General features: G+C 33.1%; 1 protein-coding gene across 1 annotated transcript in view; it reads left to right on the top strand.

Annotated features, from left to right (window-relative positions):
* The first annotated feature begins 355 nt into the window (after nt 1-355).
* Nucleotides 356-14,332, top strand: part of LOC118267725 (connectin-like) — a 105,661-nt gene continuing 91,684 nt past the window's right edge. Inside the window, exon 1 of the mRNA XM_035581875.2 lies at nt 356-533. The gene's annotated coding sequence lies outside the window, so the exon portion shown is untranslated. The remainder of the gene's footprint in view (nt 534-14,332) is intronic.

The following is a 14,332-nucleotide window of genomic DNA, read 5'->3' on the forward strand; positions in this document are numbered from 1 at the left end:
GGTAAACGTTAGTCTGAGTAACTCATTGAAACACTCTCAATCACTCGGATACTTGTATCCTGTAAACTACCAAACAATTCTATAAAAGCAGGTAAAATAACAAAGAAAAACAATAATATTACGAAAATATTCAAAAACAAGTAATTACCACTTGTAACAGAATCTAACCAAAATTCAATATAAACAACATCAAAAATTGTTATTCTACAAGGCTACTTTATAGCACGAAAAAAATGTCGAGCCCATCGGTGTAATTAAATAAACGCGTTTATCATAATTTATGAGCGTCGTAGCGCCGACGCTACGCCGTAGCGCTACGGGCTACGCGAGTCATTTGGGAGCTGGTACGGGCATGATTCGGAGACTGCGCGTCTCCAGTGCTACGCGGGCAACTATTCCGTTCAGACGTATTTGCCGTGTGTTGTGCGTACAATTCGGCGCGCGGTATTCGAACTACATTACCTACAAAGTTAAACACCGTTATCTCCTTAACCTAGTTCTACGTGCTGCAAATGTGATTTATTAAAAAAACGGTGAGTGAAGTGATATTTTTATGATAATTTTCTAGTGTAAAATGTTTTTTGAAGTGCCAATATCATATTCATATGATAAAGTATGCCCGTTATTGTTGTAAAAGGAATCGTGCATTTGCATGGAAGATAAATTATTGGAGATGATTTTACGATTCGTTTAATCGTATCCTTATGGTCGGTAAGCTTTGGATTGTTGCAAGTGACATTTTTATGAGTTTTGTGGTTTGTCGGAGTATTGTTCACTGGAATATAAATAAGGTGCGAACTTAATATTGAGGATTTTGTACAGTTGACAAAGTACGTTTTTCTGATTAGACGCGTTCGAGTGTCCAAAATTTCAGTGACCCATGAAATCCTCTTATACATAATTAGTTATGGACCCGAAGTTATAAATATCTAACACGATTACAAGGATCTTTTTTCATGGCAAAATACTTTTAGCCAAATTAAGTTTTGTGTCCTAGAACGAGATCCAGGGTCTAACATACATATTGCTTACTTAGGTAAATTGATGTTCGTGAAATATGAGAGTTTTTTAGAAGGAAATTCTCCAATAAAGTCCCTCTAGTTCGTCACTGAGGTACCTTGAATTTATGACCCTAATTTCAAGAGATTTCTCCTTTGAAATATGGACAAACATTTTTTTCTTTTCAAAGGTTGAAGTTTAAACATTATAACTGATTTCTAAAGTGAGATTCGCTATAAAATATGGCGAACAATTGCTTTCTTCACTTTAAATAGAAATTCAAGTTAAATATTTAATGTAGTTTTTAAAGGTTACTTGAATACACTTTCTTTGATATATAATTTCTTTTAGATATTTATCTTAGTCAGGTCAGATAGAAAAAGAATGCTCAATCAACGAAATATTAATTTCTTTAAAATATATGAGATGATTCGAGTTTGATTGATGAGGTATGACATTCTGCTTAGTTTCGTTGGCATAAATTAATGTTATTGTATTATTAGGTGGACTTTTAGTGTACGGTATCTGTATAATTTATTACGCTTTACAGTTTTACACCACTCTTTTTTCTCTAAATATTATTTTATTCTGTAACTTACACAGCCGCGTCGGAAGACTTTAAAGTCATTATTAGTATAACGGGATGCTAAATATTGTAAAAACGTAATTATTTAGGAAAAATACATTTATAAGTAGCATCTGCCAGCGGCTTCACAGAGGTCCCGTCGGACATATAGTATTCTATCACCCAAGTCAGCTTTTACCCTTTACGTATACGGTAACATATGATCAATATCCGTTCAGTAGTTTCAGCGTGATTGACGGACAAACATCGAAACAAACAAACTTTTTTTTTTTTATAATATTGGTGTGATTACGTTTTACTTGTTTGCGATATACAACAAAAATGATAATTAATTCAGCATCAATTTTTTACACATATATTGTTCGATCAAAGTGATGTGTGGCGCTTCTTTTTTCTTGATTTATACTTATACTTCGTTTGTTGCATTTGTGGATTGTCTCATAATATATTATGTAGATGCAGATACGGTTGCCGCGCTTCTAACAGTTCTTTTTCAATTTTAAACTTCTGAATTATTACTTCGGACTCAAATAAAATTACCTACTGTGTTACACTGAGACTTTTATATGATTGTAAATCATACACATCTGCCATCGAATAATGTAAATAAATAAGTTGCTAGCTATTTAAATTAACCTGGAATAAACACGCACGCATAAATAGTAACGACTATTACTTTTATACCTTTTGGTTGTCAAGACAAATAATACGGATACGGTACGATTTTTCAAAGTTAAAAATAGAACTAATAGATTATATCTGAATAAATCGTGATATATAAATGAAGAATTTCATGAGCCAAAAATAAGTTCTGATCGCGACTCGATTGAAGTGATATCGTGATCACACATAAAATTGGCGTGAAGCCACGCTTGCATTATTTTGACAAATAAGTGAGGATAGCTATAGATGTTTTTATAAGGTAAACTGTTAGTTTGTTTGCCACCTTAGCCCATTATAATTCCAGAGCTGCGGACTACCTAAAGGGTTTACCGGAGATCTGGCTCAAAGGGTAGCAATAGGAACGGGGTGGTTTTTATTCAGAGAGAGTCTGACACACCCTCTCGCCTTGCTCAAGGCGAGATAAGTCATTGGATGATTTTCCTCCCTTAAAAACGGCCATTTTAATATCTGCTACTGTATCAGTAAATCAAAATATACCTGTAAAAACCTACTGATTTCAATACCTACATAATATATACTGCAATTCACAACAAATAAATGATGAAATCAACACTGCAATATGCTTTCTGTTTCGAACATCATTCATTTATTACTATCATTGCATTTGAATTTGTAACAGTGAGTTATTTGTTGATAACAAAGGGAATAGCATTTATAAACTCTATGTTGTGTTAATAATACACTAAAATATTTCTCTAAATGTCGGTACTTTGGTTTACTACCATTATTAATGTGTATCTACTAGTGAATTTTACTGTAAAATGTTTTACACTGTAGTACCACGTTGGGCGCCAAATTAGAGGTAGAAGCTGTATTGCAGATTTTGAACATAAACGAAATGCTTTGCTCGATTTTTTATTGATATATTACTATAAGTTATTTTATTCGATGTATAAATGTCAGCCATTGCTAAATTCAGAAGGTATCTTACGAACTTCGAAGTATTCGTTGACAATATTTCTATACAAACGTGAGAGAAATATACAACACAATACATTTGTAGTAAAATGAGATAGTACTTGTGTTATAAAACGCCCAAAAAATGTTCGGTACAACTTTTATATTTCGGGTTATTCGTCCGACGCGCCAGTGGTTTCGCGCACAAAAATTATTGCGGCATAACCTAACCCAAAACATTCAGAAAGTTGGTGAAAACCCTAATAAAATCCACACGCATACACATTCATATCAATCTCCTTTTATCTTTATCAATCTTATAAAGATCAAGGAATTGATAAAACGAATATCTCTAGTGATAGATATAAAAATTGGAACAAAATTGTTTTCAAAGGAAAGAGGTTGGAACACGACCGAATTACACAAATAGTGAATCCATTTTCTTTTGAGTGTACTGGGTTATTAACACGACACGTGTCAACCATATTGAATTGTAAAATACTGACGCCCGACGGCGGCTGTCCCAAATGATTGACTGACACAAGAAGACAATAAATAAGAATAAATGAATTCAGTTAACTCATTATAAGTAAGCTCTTAATAACGTCGAAAGGCAATATTTTTAGGAAAAGGTCGTACTATACTGTTACCTATTTTTCCTCTAAGTCATCTCTTAACTAAAAGTTACTTAGCATGACATAGTACCTAAACTAACTCCTTACTTGTACTGTTAGGTATTTCTTATTGGTTGGTCAAAATCAGCCTTATTGTTATTAGCAAAAGCCAGCAAATCCTAGCTTAGCTTTAGAAGCAGGCTTTACTTAGGTAAAAGCGGATATTAATCTTTTAATACTCTTAATTAATTCAACACTTAACATGTAAAACAATATCAATATTTTAGAGCACTAGCTTCTGCTAGCGAGCGTAGGATAAAAATTCACTTCTACCTTGTGTGTACACCAAATTTTATCAAAATCCGTTCAGTAGTTTTAGTGTGATGAAAGGAAAAACACCCAAATAAACAAACTTTCACATTTAAAATATTAAAGTGGGAAGTGTGATAAATGAGATGATAATAATTTAATATTAAAATCTGCAGTATCCTAAACAATCATAAACACATTAAATTTCCTTCTTTTCCGTAGCTTTCAAAAAATCTTCAACATTAACAAGCAAATCTGTAAAACAAACACTCTTCTGGTTTCTTAGGAGTGAAAACTTGGCTCTGTCTACCATTTTAATCAAATTCTGAGGAGCATGATAATGAAGTTAGTGGTCTTTGTAAGGCAGGTTTGTGCACAACGTTTATACAGTCGCTGCCTTTAACTTGGCAAATTAATTAGTTCAGATTCGTGAAGTACTTTAATGTGTTAGTTATACAAAATAATAATTGCTTCCCCAAAAATACTATCGGGGTTTAGTTTTCTAAAGTGACGAATCTTTGTAGAATGCAAAACGAACTAATGGGTCACCAGTAAGAAATTAATGTTGCCAATGTAGAATTACAAATGCATAAGCGGTTTTTTTAGGGATTGGCGATTTGCAAAATGAGGTTTGGGCTTCTGCTAACCTTACGCTAGTAGAAAAGGTCTATGTTGTTTCACGCTGGTTAACTCGAGACCATAGTTACACTTCAAACTAATATAATAAATGTGAAAAATCGTTTGTTTGAATGTTTGTATATTTGGATGTTTGTCTATAAATCACGCTGAAACTACTGAACGAATTTTGATGAAATTTGGCAACTAACTTCTGTGGCGACGTCCCTCGTAGAAGTTAGTTGAAATAGTAATTTTAAGACATTGCTGCAGTAATAAAATACTTACTTACAAAGATTTATTGTAATATTTGAAATTACAATGACTACTCAAGACTCTCTACATCTAATTGAAGTGGTACTTAAGTGTCACGTAGTCTTTGTTATATATAATAAGATATATCATAGAGACAGAAATAGTGTTAAGCACACTTTAAAATTGAAAGGTTGAACACAAGTGCAGTGAAAATTAATTTGGAGACAAAATAACTTAACATTCTTAATTTTCTTTTATACTATTGAGTTTAATCATACTAGATTAAGAACTAATTTATTATGATTACACTTTATTTACAACCTAAAAATACCTAAAAAGGAATAAAAACTAAAATAAGAAGAAAAAATAAATAAATAAATTAAGAACTTACTATAAAATGCTTTATGTATATCTGTACATGTACACTTATAGATACAATGTGGTAATTGCTAACCTTCAAAATATGATTAAAAAAAAATAATTTTAAGTTAATTTCTAGTTATTTATGTATTTAACATAAATACTTTTTTGATTTCATAATTCGGATCACATCCGCATCCGCAACTAATCGACATCCGCATTAGTATCAGCGGATGTAATTTTGCATCCGTAACAACCCTGATATATACCTCCATATATCTATTCTCATCACTATACCTTGACATAGGACCATCACAACAACTATCAACAATTACATCAACTAAATGTCACAGAGGAGGCGTTATGGTGAATTGACACTAAGTGATATCAGAAATCAAACGTCGTCTTCTATTGTAGCCATATGTAACGTGCAGAGAATAGACAAAAGAAACCATTTCCACAAATGAAATTGATTTCTTGAAATTTCCCGATACGCCTTCTACTCGTAGCTAAGCATTTTTCTTTTTAATATCTTCTCTATCTTTTGTTTTATTTTATTCTCACTACTATTGGGTGTTTTTTTGTGTATTCTCCACTGTTTTTCTCGTTTATAGTAATTGAGTGTTATTAGTTGTAGCTGCTTGTAAGCTACGTGAATCGTAGTTAATACTGTGTTTTCGTATTTCGTGAACCGATTCGGATTTTAAGTGTGGGAGAGCCATGCTTCGGCACGAATGGGCCGGCTCGACCGGAGTAATACCACGGCCTCCCAAAACCGAAGTGAAACAACACTTGCGTTGTGTTTCGTTGTATGAGTGAGGTTACCGGAGGCCCAATTACCTCCCTTCCCAAAATTCCAAATCCCCGATTCCCCAACAACCCTTAAATTGCTAACCCCCAAAAAGACCGGCAAAGCACTTATCACACCTCTGGTGTTTCAAGAGTCCATGGGTGGCGATTGCTTACCGTCAGTTGATCCGTCGGCTCGTTTACCGGATAAGTCCATAAAAAATGTTGTAAATTTTAGTGTTATTTCTCGAAACAATTTGATAGTGATAGTCAATTTCATAAAAACAAACAATGATATCTTTTATTTGGTCAATGACAATATTCGTGGTAAATAAAAGGGGCTTATGATTTTTTATTTTATTTTATTACTATTTAAATGGAACATATCACAATAACATTAAAGCTTTCCACGAAAAGATGCGAATGACGTATTATTCAATGTACGCCCACATTTGGTTAGTATTGTCAGTTATTAGTTCCATGAATTTTGAGTGCGTACTCTAGAATGAGTGAATATTTCTAATAGTATATGTTCTGGAACAATATTACACTCTCTTCTATAAAATAATATGTGGGTTGTGGTTTGTGTGAAGCAGCTTAAAACACGTGGTTCTATCTTGAAATTGTATTCTAGATATAAAACAATAGTTATTGCACCTCTTTTAATAGATGTAGCTAATTGTCTGCAGTGGGACGATTATGGCTGAAATCTAAATCTAAATAATTGTTCGGCAAAACGAAGTTTCAAAGGTTATCTTTATTTAATGAAATTATAAATGCCCGTTCCTAAATCAAACATTACTTTTCATGAAAACCATTGCCTACTATTAATAGATTTATCTGTTTAGATTAGCTTCCAAAATTAAAACCAGTAAATAACCTATACCTCACGCCTCTGATGAGGACAATTTTTTTATGTTAGTTTTCATTTATTTTCCTATTTTTTTAAGATTTACTTATGTAATTTTAATTTGAAATTGTAATTATTTTAGTCATAGTATTTATTATTATTTAACCTATATTATAAATTATATTTAACCATATAAATACTATATTCCCACCCATACCAAAATCAAATAGATCACTCTCACACAAAAATCCCCAACCACAATCTTCAAACGCATTTCTCAACCCACACTACTATGAAAAACTTTGACGCTTACCTCCTTTAAAAACTAATATTTCATTTCGAATGGTAGCTTTCGAAAGGCAAGGCCATCGTCCGAGTCCCCTCGGTGGAGATCGCCGCGGTAGATATTGTGATGGTGACGTCACGTCGGATTATAATGACCGATGCCGTGCCATCCTTATCCCTGTAATTTATTTCGGTCAGGATTATTAGGAATCCTTATACTGGAATGCGAGAAGATTTCTAAGTCTTTTTCTGTTGATATAGGTTGTGTAGTTTTTTGTAGTATTGTCATCGCAAATTGTTGTTTTCTTTCCCTTTCTCTGAATGTTCAGGCTAGTGGATACACTTTTCAACATGTCTCTATTTTGAGCTACTTTGTTCAATGAGTCATCTACTGAGTATAAGGCTGGAGTAAAGTAAATATTGTTGTTTTTTTTTGCTTTTTCTATTATAAATGATTACCGAATTATATTTTAGTTTAGCTATTAAGTTGGCTTCGGTTCAAAGCAGGCTTAGGAACGGAATTGTTTTTTGTCAGTAAGAGTCTGTCATTCTTTTTCGTCTTTCCCAAGGTAGGCAAGAAGACATTTGATGATTTTCTCGCCTCGAATAATAAAAAAGGATTAAGTCTAATTTAATATTAAACTAAGCGTTATACCAGAATTACAGTTTCATCAGTTACAGTTTACTATACAGAATATACAAAAAACTAACTAACATTTGAATTATTATATCATCTAACTTTAAATGCAATTTGGTCGCCGCTACAGTTTCTACGTACTATTACTCTTAACTCCCACAAACTTCCAAACTTCTTAACACGTCAAGACTTTTGCTCTCTCTTTTCATTTGAGATAAATTATTAAATTAAGTGAGAAAGCCTCATTTGATATCTTAGTCGTTTCTTCTTTAATTTGTGGAGAACTTTTACCAAACGTGAAATACAAGTGTGGGAGAATCATGCTTCGGCACGAATGGGCCGGCTCGACCGGAGTGATACCACGGCCGATCAGAAAACCGACATAAAAGAACACCTTGCATTGTGTTTCGTTGTGTGAGTAATCGCAGGTCCAATCTTCCCAATCCCCGATTCCCTAACAACCCTTAAATTCCTTGCACTTGCAACGTTTCTGGTGATTCGGATTCCACGGACGGCGCCGATAGCTTATGATCCATCTGCTTGTTTACCCGCTTAAACCATAAAAAATATAAATATAATATGAATCAAGTTATGCTTGTTAAAATGTAACTTAACAGAGTCATTTAAAGTGTACGTTATGCATTTTGGACTCATCAGTATTCGTCTTTGTCCATTTAGTGCTTTTGACGTGCAAATGTTAATTGCACTTTCTGAAAGCTTTTCAAGGTCGTGACTATAAAAACAATACTCTTAGCAAAGTGAAGTGCTAATCCAAACTTCTATAACAAATACGAATTATTAATATTTTATTTTATTTTTTACGCACACAAAGGAAGACTGGCTATTTCTTCGGTCAGAAGATAAGCATTGCCATTCAATGTAGCAATGCGACCAGTTTTATGGGAACGTTCCCTAGTGACAGTGATGCGGACGAGTATTTTGACGCCTAATGGAAGGAATTTATATTTTATTATTCTTTGTTTTAGTTTTAAGTTATAGTAAGTTGTACATATTTATTTATTACTTATTTAAGTTTTTATTGTGCACAAAAAGTATAATTTAAATAAAAGCCAATAAATGGCACAAAATATGTAGATCAGTCTTTGTTACAAATAATCTTTTGGATTCCTAACGTTATCTTTTCTGTTTTTCTCACCACGAAAACAACTAAGAATATATCGATATTTCATCGTTCATTAAGAAAGGAAAGGCCTTGTAAATATCCTGTTGCGTCTCATTGAATGCAATTTGTAAGAGTGAATTGAGGAAAATGGACTTCCATAGCTTTCTTGGACCATAAAATGGCTAGCCATTATTACATGTATTGTTGTTTTCACAGTCAGCACCCTTGTTGAGTTAGACGGCTGACTTTTTGTATTTGTTTTTTTTTTCTTTTGGTGCATTAATTAAGATACTCGTATTATGGTAAGACGGACGGACTGACGAGAGAGAAGCCGGACCGAGGTTTAAGACGCCCGTTTCGTATACATGAGAGTGTGGGTATAAAACCTACCAATGGCACGTACTAATATGAGTTTTTCCGACTTATATGTACGTTCTAAGTATTAAGACAACACTGACAAACAGTGAAGGAAAACATTGTGAGCTTTGACTTATAATTTCTTAAGTTACAAATCGCCAACCCGCATTGAGCAAACGTGGTGATTAATGCTCAAACCTTCTCCGTATTAGAAGAGGCCATTTGTCAGTAGTGGCCACTTATTATATAATGTTGATGTGATATGATAGTAAGTCTGTCACTTAGTAACGGAAGAGTTTTATATATACAAAAGATTATTTTGAATGCTGTGGTTCTTGAATCTGAAAATAATCATGTTATATAGTTTGTATAAGTATACCCTTTTTGCTGTTTGTTGAATTGTTTGACTAAAATGTTCATACAGACCCTAGCTAAACCACGATTAAAACCGACTACCAATACACATATAGGTAACAATTGTTTTTGACACGATTCATACATCACAGGGGATAAAATTCGAACAATGCATTTCTATGACACACAGGAATGCAACCGCAATACATAGGTGCATAGTCACGCTCGTTACAAAGCTGAACCATCTCACGTGTCAGGTATTACATAACACCTTATATAAAATTACTAGGGCATGTTACTGAATGACTGGAGTTGTACAAGTATGAAGTGATAGCAGTTTTCTCACTGAATACTTTTATTTTATGTAGTAAGTACTCAAGAACTACAAGGCTTCTTTCTAATGGACATAACACACGTAATAAACATGGTTCCATTTCAGCAATTAACTTTTCATTTAAATCGTATGTCGTATGATATATTCTATAACGTCATTAGGAAAACTCAAATTCAATGGTGTAGCTGGATCGACATCAGGCGACGGTTGTTCTTAAAATCTAAATGATAATAATCATTGGTAAAATTAAAACCATTTTTATCAAAAAAATAATAAACAAAACAAACATGTTCACACAGAAACACATGTTATTCAAAGAAAAAAATATTTCATTAAAAATAAATATCAATAAACACTCATTTCTCTTATAAAATATTATCGGATGAAATAAATGCGAGACCGAGTTTAATTCAAAGTAAGTCAAACATCATAAGTTATCCATATATTTTTCTCCATATACATACACATAAGAGGACTATCATTGGTTGTATCTCGGCGTATTTTTATTAAAAGGTAGGCAAACAGAGTACCCCATTTATTTCGGCAGTTGACTCGACAAACATTAGTATTGCAAAAGGCCGCTGTCAAACGAGCTAAGGATTTACAGGAAAATGATCGTACTCTTTGAGTACGTACCTTACAGTTTCTGCTTATTTTCGCTTGAGGGGTTGATTTTCTTTTTGCTTTTTGTATGCGAATATTATTGTAAGCTGAGGTAAAGTAAGTAGGCAGTAAAACATTGGTGACATTTTTTTTTTTATAATAAGCATAATAATAACCAGTTTTACTCCAAAATGATATAGGACGGCGCAAAAAAATGTAACAAAATAAGAAAAAAATAGCAGCATATTTTTTATTCAAATGAATACATACTTAATATGTATTTGTAACAGTAAGCAAACGTGATACAAATACAAGCAAAGAATTTTACGAAATCCTATCCTCAACTTGTATATGACTGTCATTCAAACTGAAAAAAAGGAAAAATAGACAGTTCAGCGAAAATAAATAGACAAACAAACAGAACGAAATAATTTTCACGCCATTAAAAATTTAATGTTGCTCAGACGATGTAAAAATGCGTTGATATCAAGTCCCGAGCGAGGTCTGTCACTTTTTATCACGAAATAAACAAGCTGTTTGTGTGACGTACACGAGTTTACCATTATTTATGACCTACGTAAAACAATGGTGTCTTTTACCATCACCCGAGGACAATGTTATAAAATAAATTTCCTTTTTTTCGGTACCTAAGTAATGTATTTCGGTTAGTTTATTTTCGTGTTACGCTGTTAGTTTTGGAGGTTCTTTTTACGACTGTTATAGTACCTACCAAGATAAAAGTTTTTGATGTGACTCACAATTTTGATATTACGTTGCCACAAATGTGATTGCTGAGCATGTTTCGAGGAAGAAATTACTTACCTTCGTATCTTTTTTTGCGACAAGCCTGACACAATCTTCCATACCGCTGCAACTCCTGTAAGCCAGGATCTACAGTACATACAACCATGAAAACACCGGAACATTGAAGTCGCGTCCCAGGGCCATGAATGAATGAATGGATCCCGCAACGAAATAAATCAGAAGATATTATTAGAGGAGAAGAAAAAGAAAACAATAGTTTCCACTTCCCTCGGTGAATTTAATACCTCTGTATCTGTATAATATCATAGGTCTTTGTAAAGCAAAATCCAAAAAAGTGAGGCGGGTATCTTTCAAGAGATATGCATAATATAAAGAACTTATACCGATAATTACAACAGCCAAAATACTGAAATCGCATACGTCTACGATAATACCATATTAATAGGAAATTCTAGTTCATTTGACCTGATGTACATCTGTTGAACTCCGGGGCATTAGAGTTGTGTTATCAATTCAGGTCACCGAAGACAGATTGTGATGACAATACTCTGTTCTGCAGTAGGTTGTGCAATGGAGCGTCCTATTGATTAAATGTCAACATACTACGTTTTAATTTAAGTACAGGAAGATTTAATAGAACCAAAATTGTATATACCATAGAATAGAAAAAACTCTGTATTCTGTGGTATTATACTCACTCCTGAAGAAAAATAATAACAACTTTACATAATAAGTGCAGTAAATTAATGTTAAATTAGATTTTTTGTTTTCAGGTGTGTCTTAAAACTACTTAAAACCACTGTGGAATGGACAGTAGCTTCCTCAAAATTTTTTGTTTCCTAACTGCAATCTCCAATTTTCCAGCTCATCATGGGGATTTAGAAATTCCTCTTTTTCGAAGAAAGCTATGTTTAATAATAATCTGCTATTCGTACTACGATTAAAATAGCTTAATTTTATGTAAAACCAACAAAATACCAACATAGAATATTAAACACAAACAAAACTAGTTGCTAAGAATAATTTTCACGTAGAAAGCAATTGTTTTACTCGGTACAATTTAATAATGGGAGGCATACAGCGTTAAGTCCACAATAGTTGGTTCGTAAGTTGAGTTCGTGCCGTTTCACAGTCGCTATAAAGTTTCAGTGCACGTGGAGTATACAGTTACTTATAAATGTACTAGAAGCAAAGTAGGGGAGCATTTTGAGAACGATATTTATGATATTGCTTTAAGTTTGACAAGTTCGCTTTGTATAACCTTATTGCTGGTTCTATGTTTGCTGAACACTATTTATTGATGTTAGAAGGTTGTTGTTGCTTAGAAGTATAGTTGTTCAGCACGATTCTTCGTGTTCAAACCCTGGATCTGCTAAAGATTTATGGTTTTTGATATTCTTAAAATTTCACATTGTGAATAAAATCCCTTTTAATAAATATATTAAAAGGGATTTTCTATTATACAGACAGGCATAGCTTTCCTTGCACCATAGAAAAAAAGATACTTTATGTTTTAATGATAAACCATCTTTCGAAATGTTTCTAAAGCCTTCTGCAGAAAACCTTGGAACCAAGTAAAACACATTGATCTTGGTTTTGGGTTTAAGTAAAAATACTTTTTAATTTTCTTCACATTTCAAATTGCCTAACATTCTGGCACAACCCTTACCCATTTATTTCTAGAATGTTGTTTTAAGTGAAACAAACACGTTTAGATTTGGCACTGTTCAAGACGTTGCCTATATTCAATCAAGATATATTTTGGTTCTCAAACTTATTCTTTAATAAATATATGGCCTGGTTGTCTAAAATCAGTTAAAGTGTTAGTTCCCAACGATTTTTTGCTTAAACTGATGAAAAGTAGTAGTAGTAGTACTAATTTTCCCAATTCCTGATTTCCCAACATCCCTTAAATTTGTAAGCCCCAGAAGGCCGGCAATGCGTTTGTAACGCCTCTAATGTTTTTGGTGTCCATGGGCGGCGGCGATTGCTGACCATAGAATGATTTGTCTGCTCGTGTACCGGCTTGTATCAAATAAAAAACAAAGTCCTAAGTTTATCTAAATGCATTACACAAATATTTAAATTATCACATGAGTTTGATATACATGATAATATATTTACTTCTTTTCATACAAATACCCAGCCAAAGGATAAAAAACATTAGCATTCAATGAGCATTGAAGTTATTCTTATTACCCAATAGTACTCGTAACTCACATAGTAAAAAAATCTATATAAACCAAATGCTTTATGAATAGTTATGATATTACATATCTAGCCATTTCAGCCATAAGTCATATAATAAACTACGTATTTAATTACTGTAATAACATGTGTCTCATAATATTAGTACTAAAATACTTACGCTATGTTTTATAACTCTTGTCAACTTGTATAGCAGCGTATGTAGTTCTAATACAGTTTGTGTCAGTTCAAGATCTCGTCTAGACTTCAGTGTAGTCTAGACTAGTGTTAGGATGTACATAATACATACCTTTTAGGTCCACGCAACCGTAAAACGTACGTAAACGTTAATACGTTTACATGTTGCGATATATATAGGTATCTATGTTCCTTTAGTCTTCACATTCACATCAACAGCCTATAATTGGCCACTGCAGACCAAAGACGTCTTCTCGCACGGAAAAGATCTGAGCATTAATCACCACGCTTGCTCAATGCGGGTTGGCGATTTCAAACTTATAAATAGCTATTTTACCTCCAGGTTTCCTTATGTTTTTACACCATTTTTAATATAATCTTGGAAAAAGTCATATTAATACTTGCCGTTGGTAGGTTTCGAGCGCCCTTATATATGAAAAGCTCATATGTTAAATAAACTAGGCAAGCTTAATAAACTAAAATAAAGAATTTATTTATTATTTACATACTTTAACAGTAAAAACTCTGCAA

The sequence above is a fragment of the Spodoptera frugiperda genome, chromosome 6 (genome assembly GCF_023101765.2).
Source record: "Spodoptera frugiperda isolate SF20-4 chromosome 6, AGI-APGP_CSIRO_Sfru_2.0, whole genome shotgun sequence".
Taxonomy (NCBI): Eukaryota; Metazoa; Arthropoda; class Insecta; order Lepidoptera; family Noctuidae; genus Spodoptera; species Spodoptera frugiperda.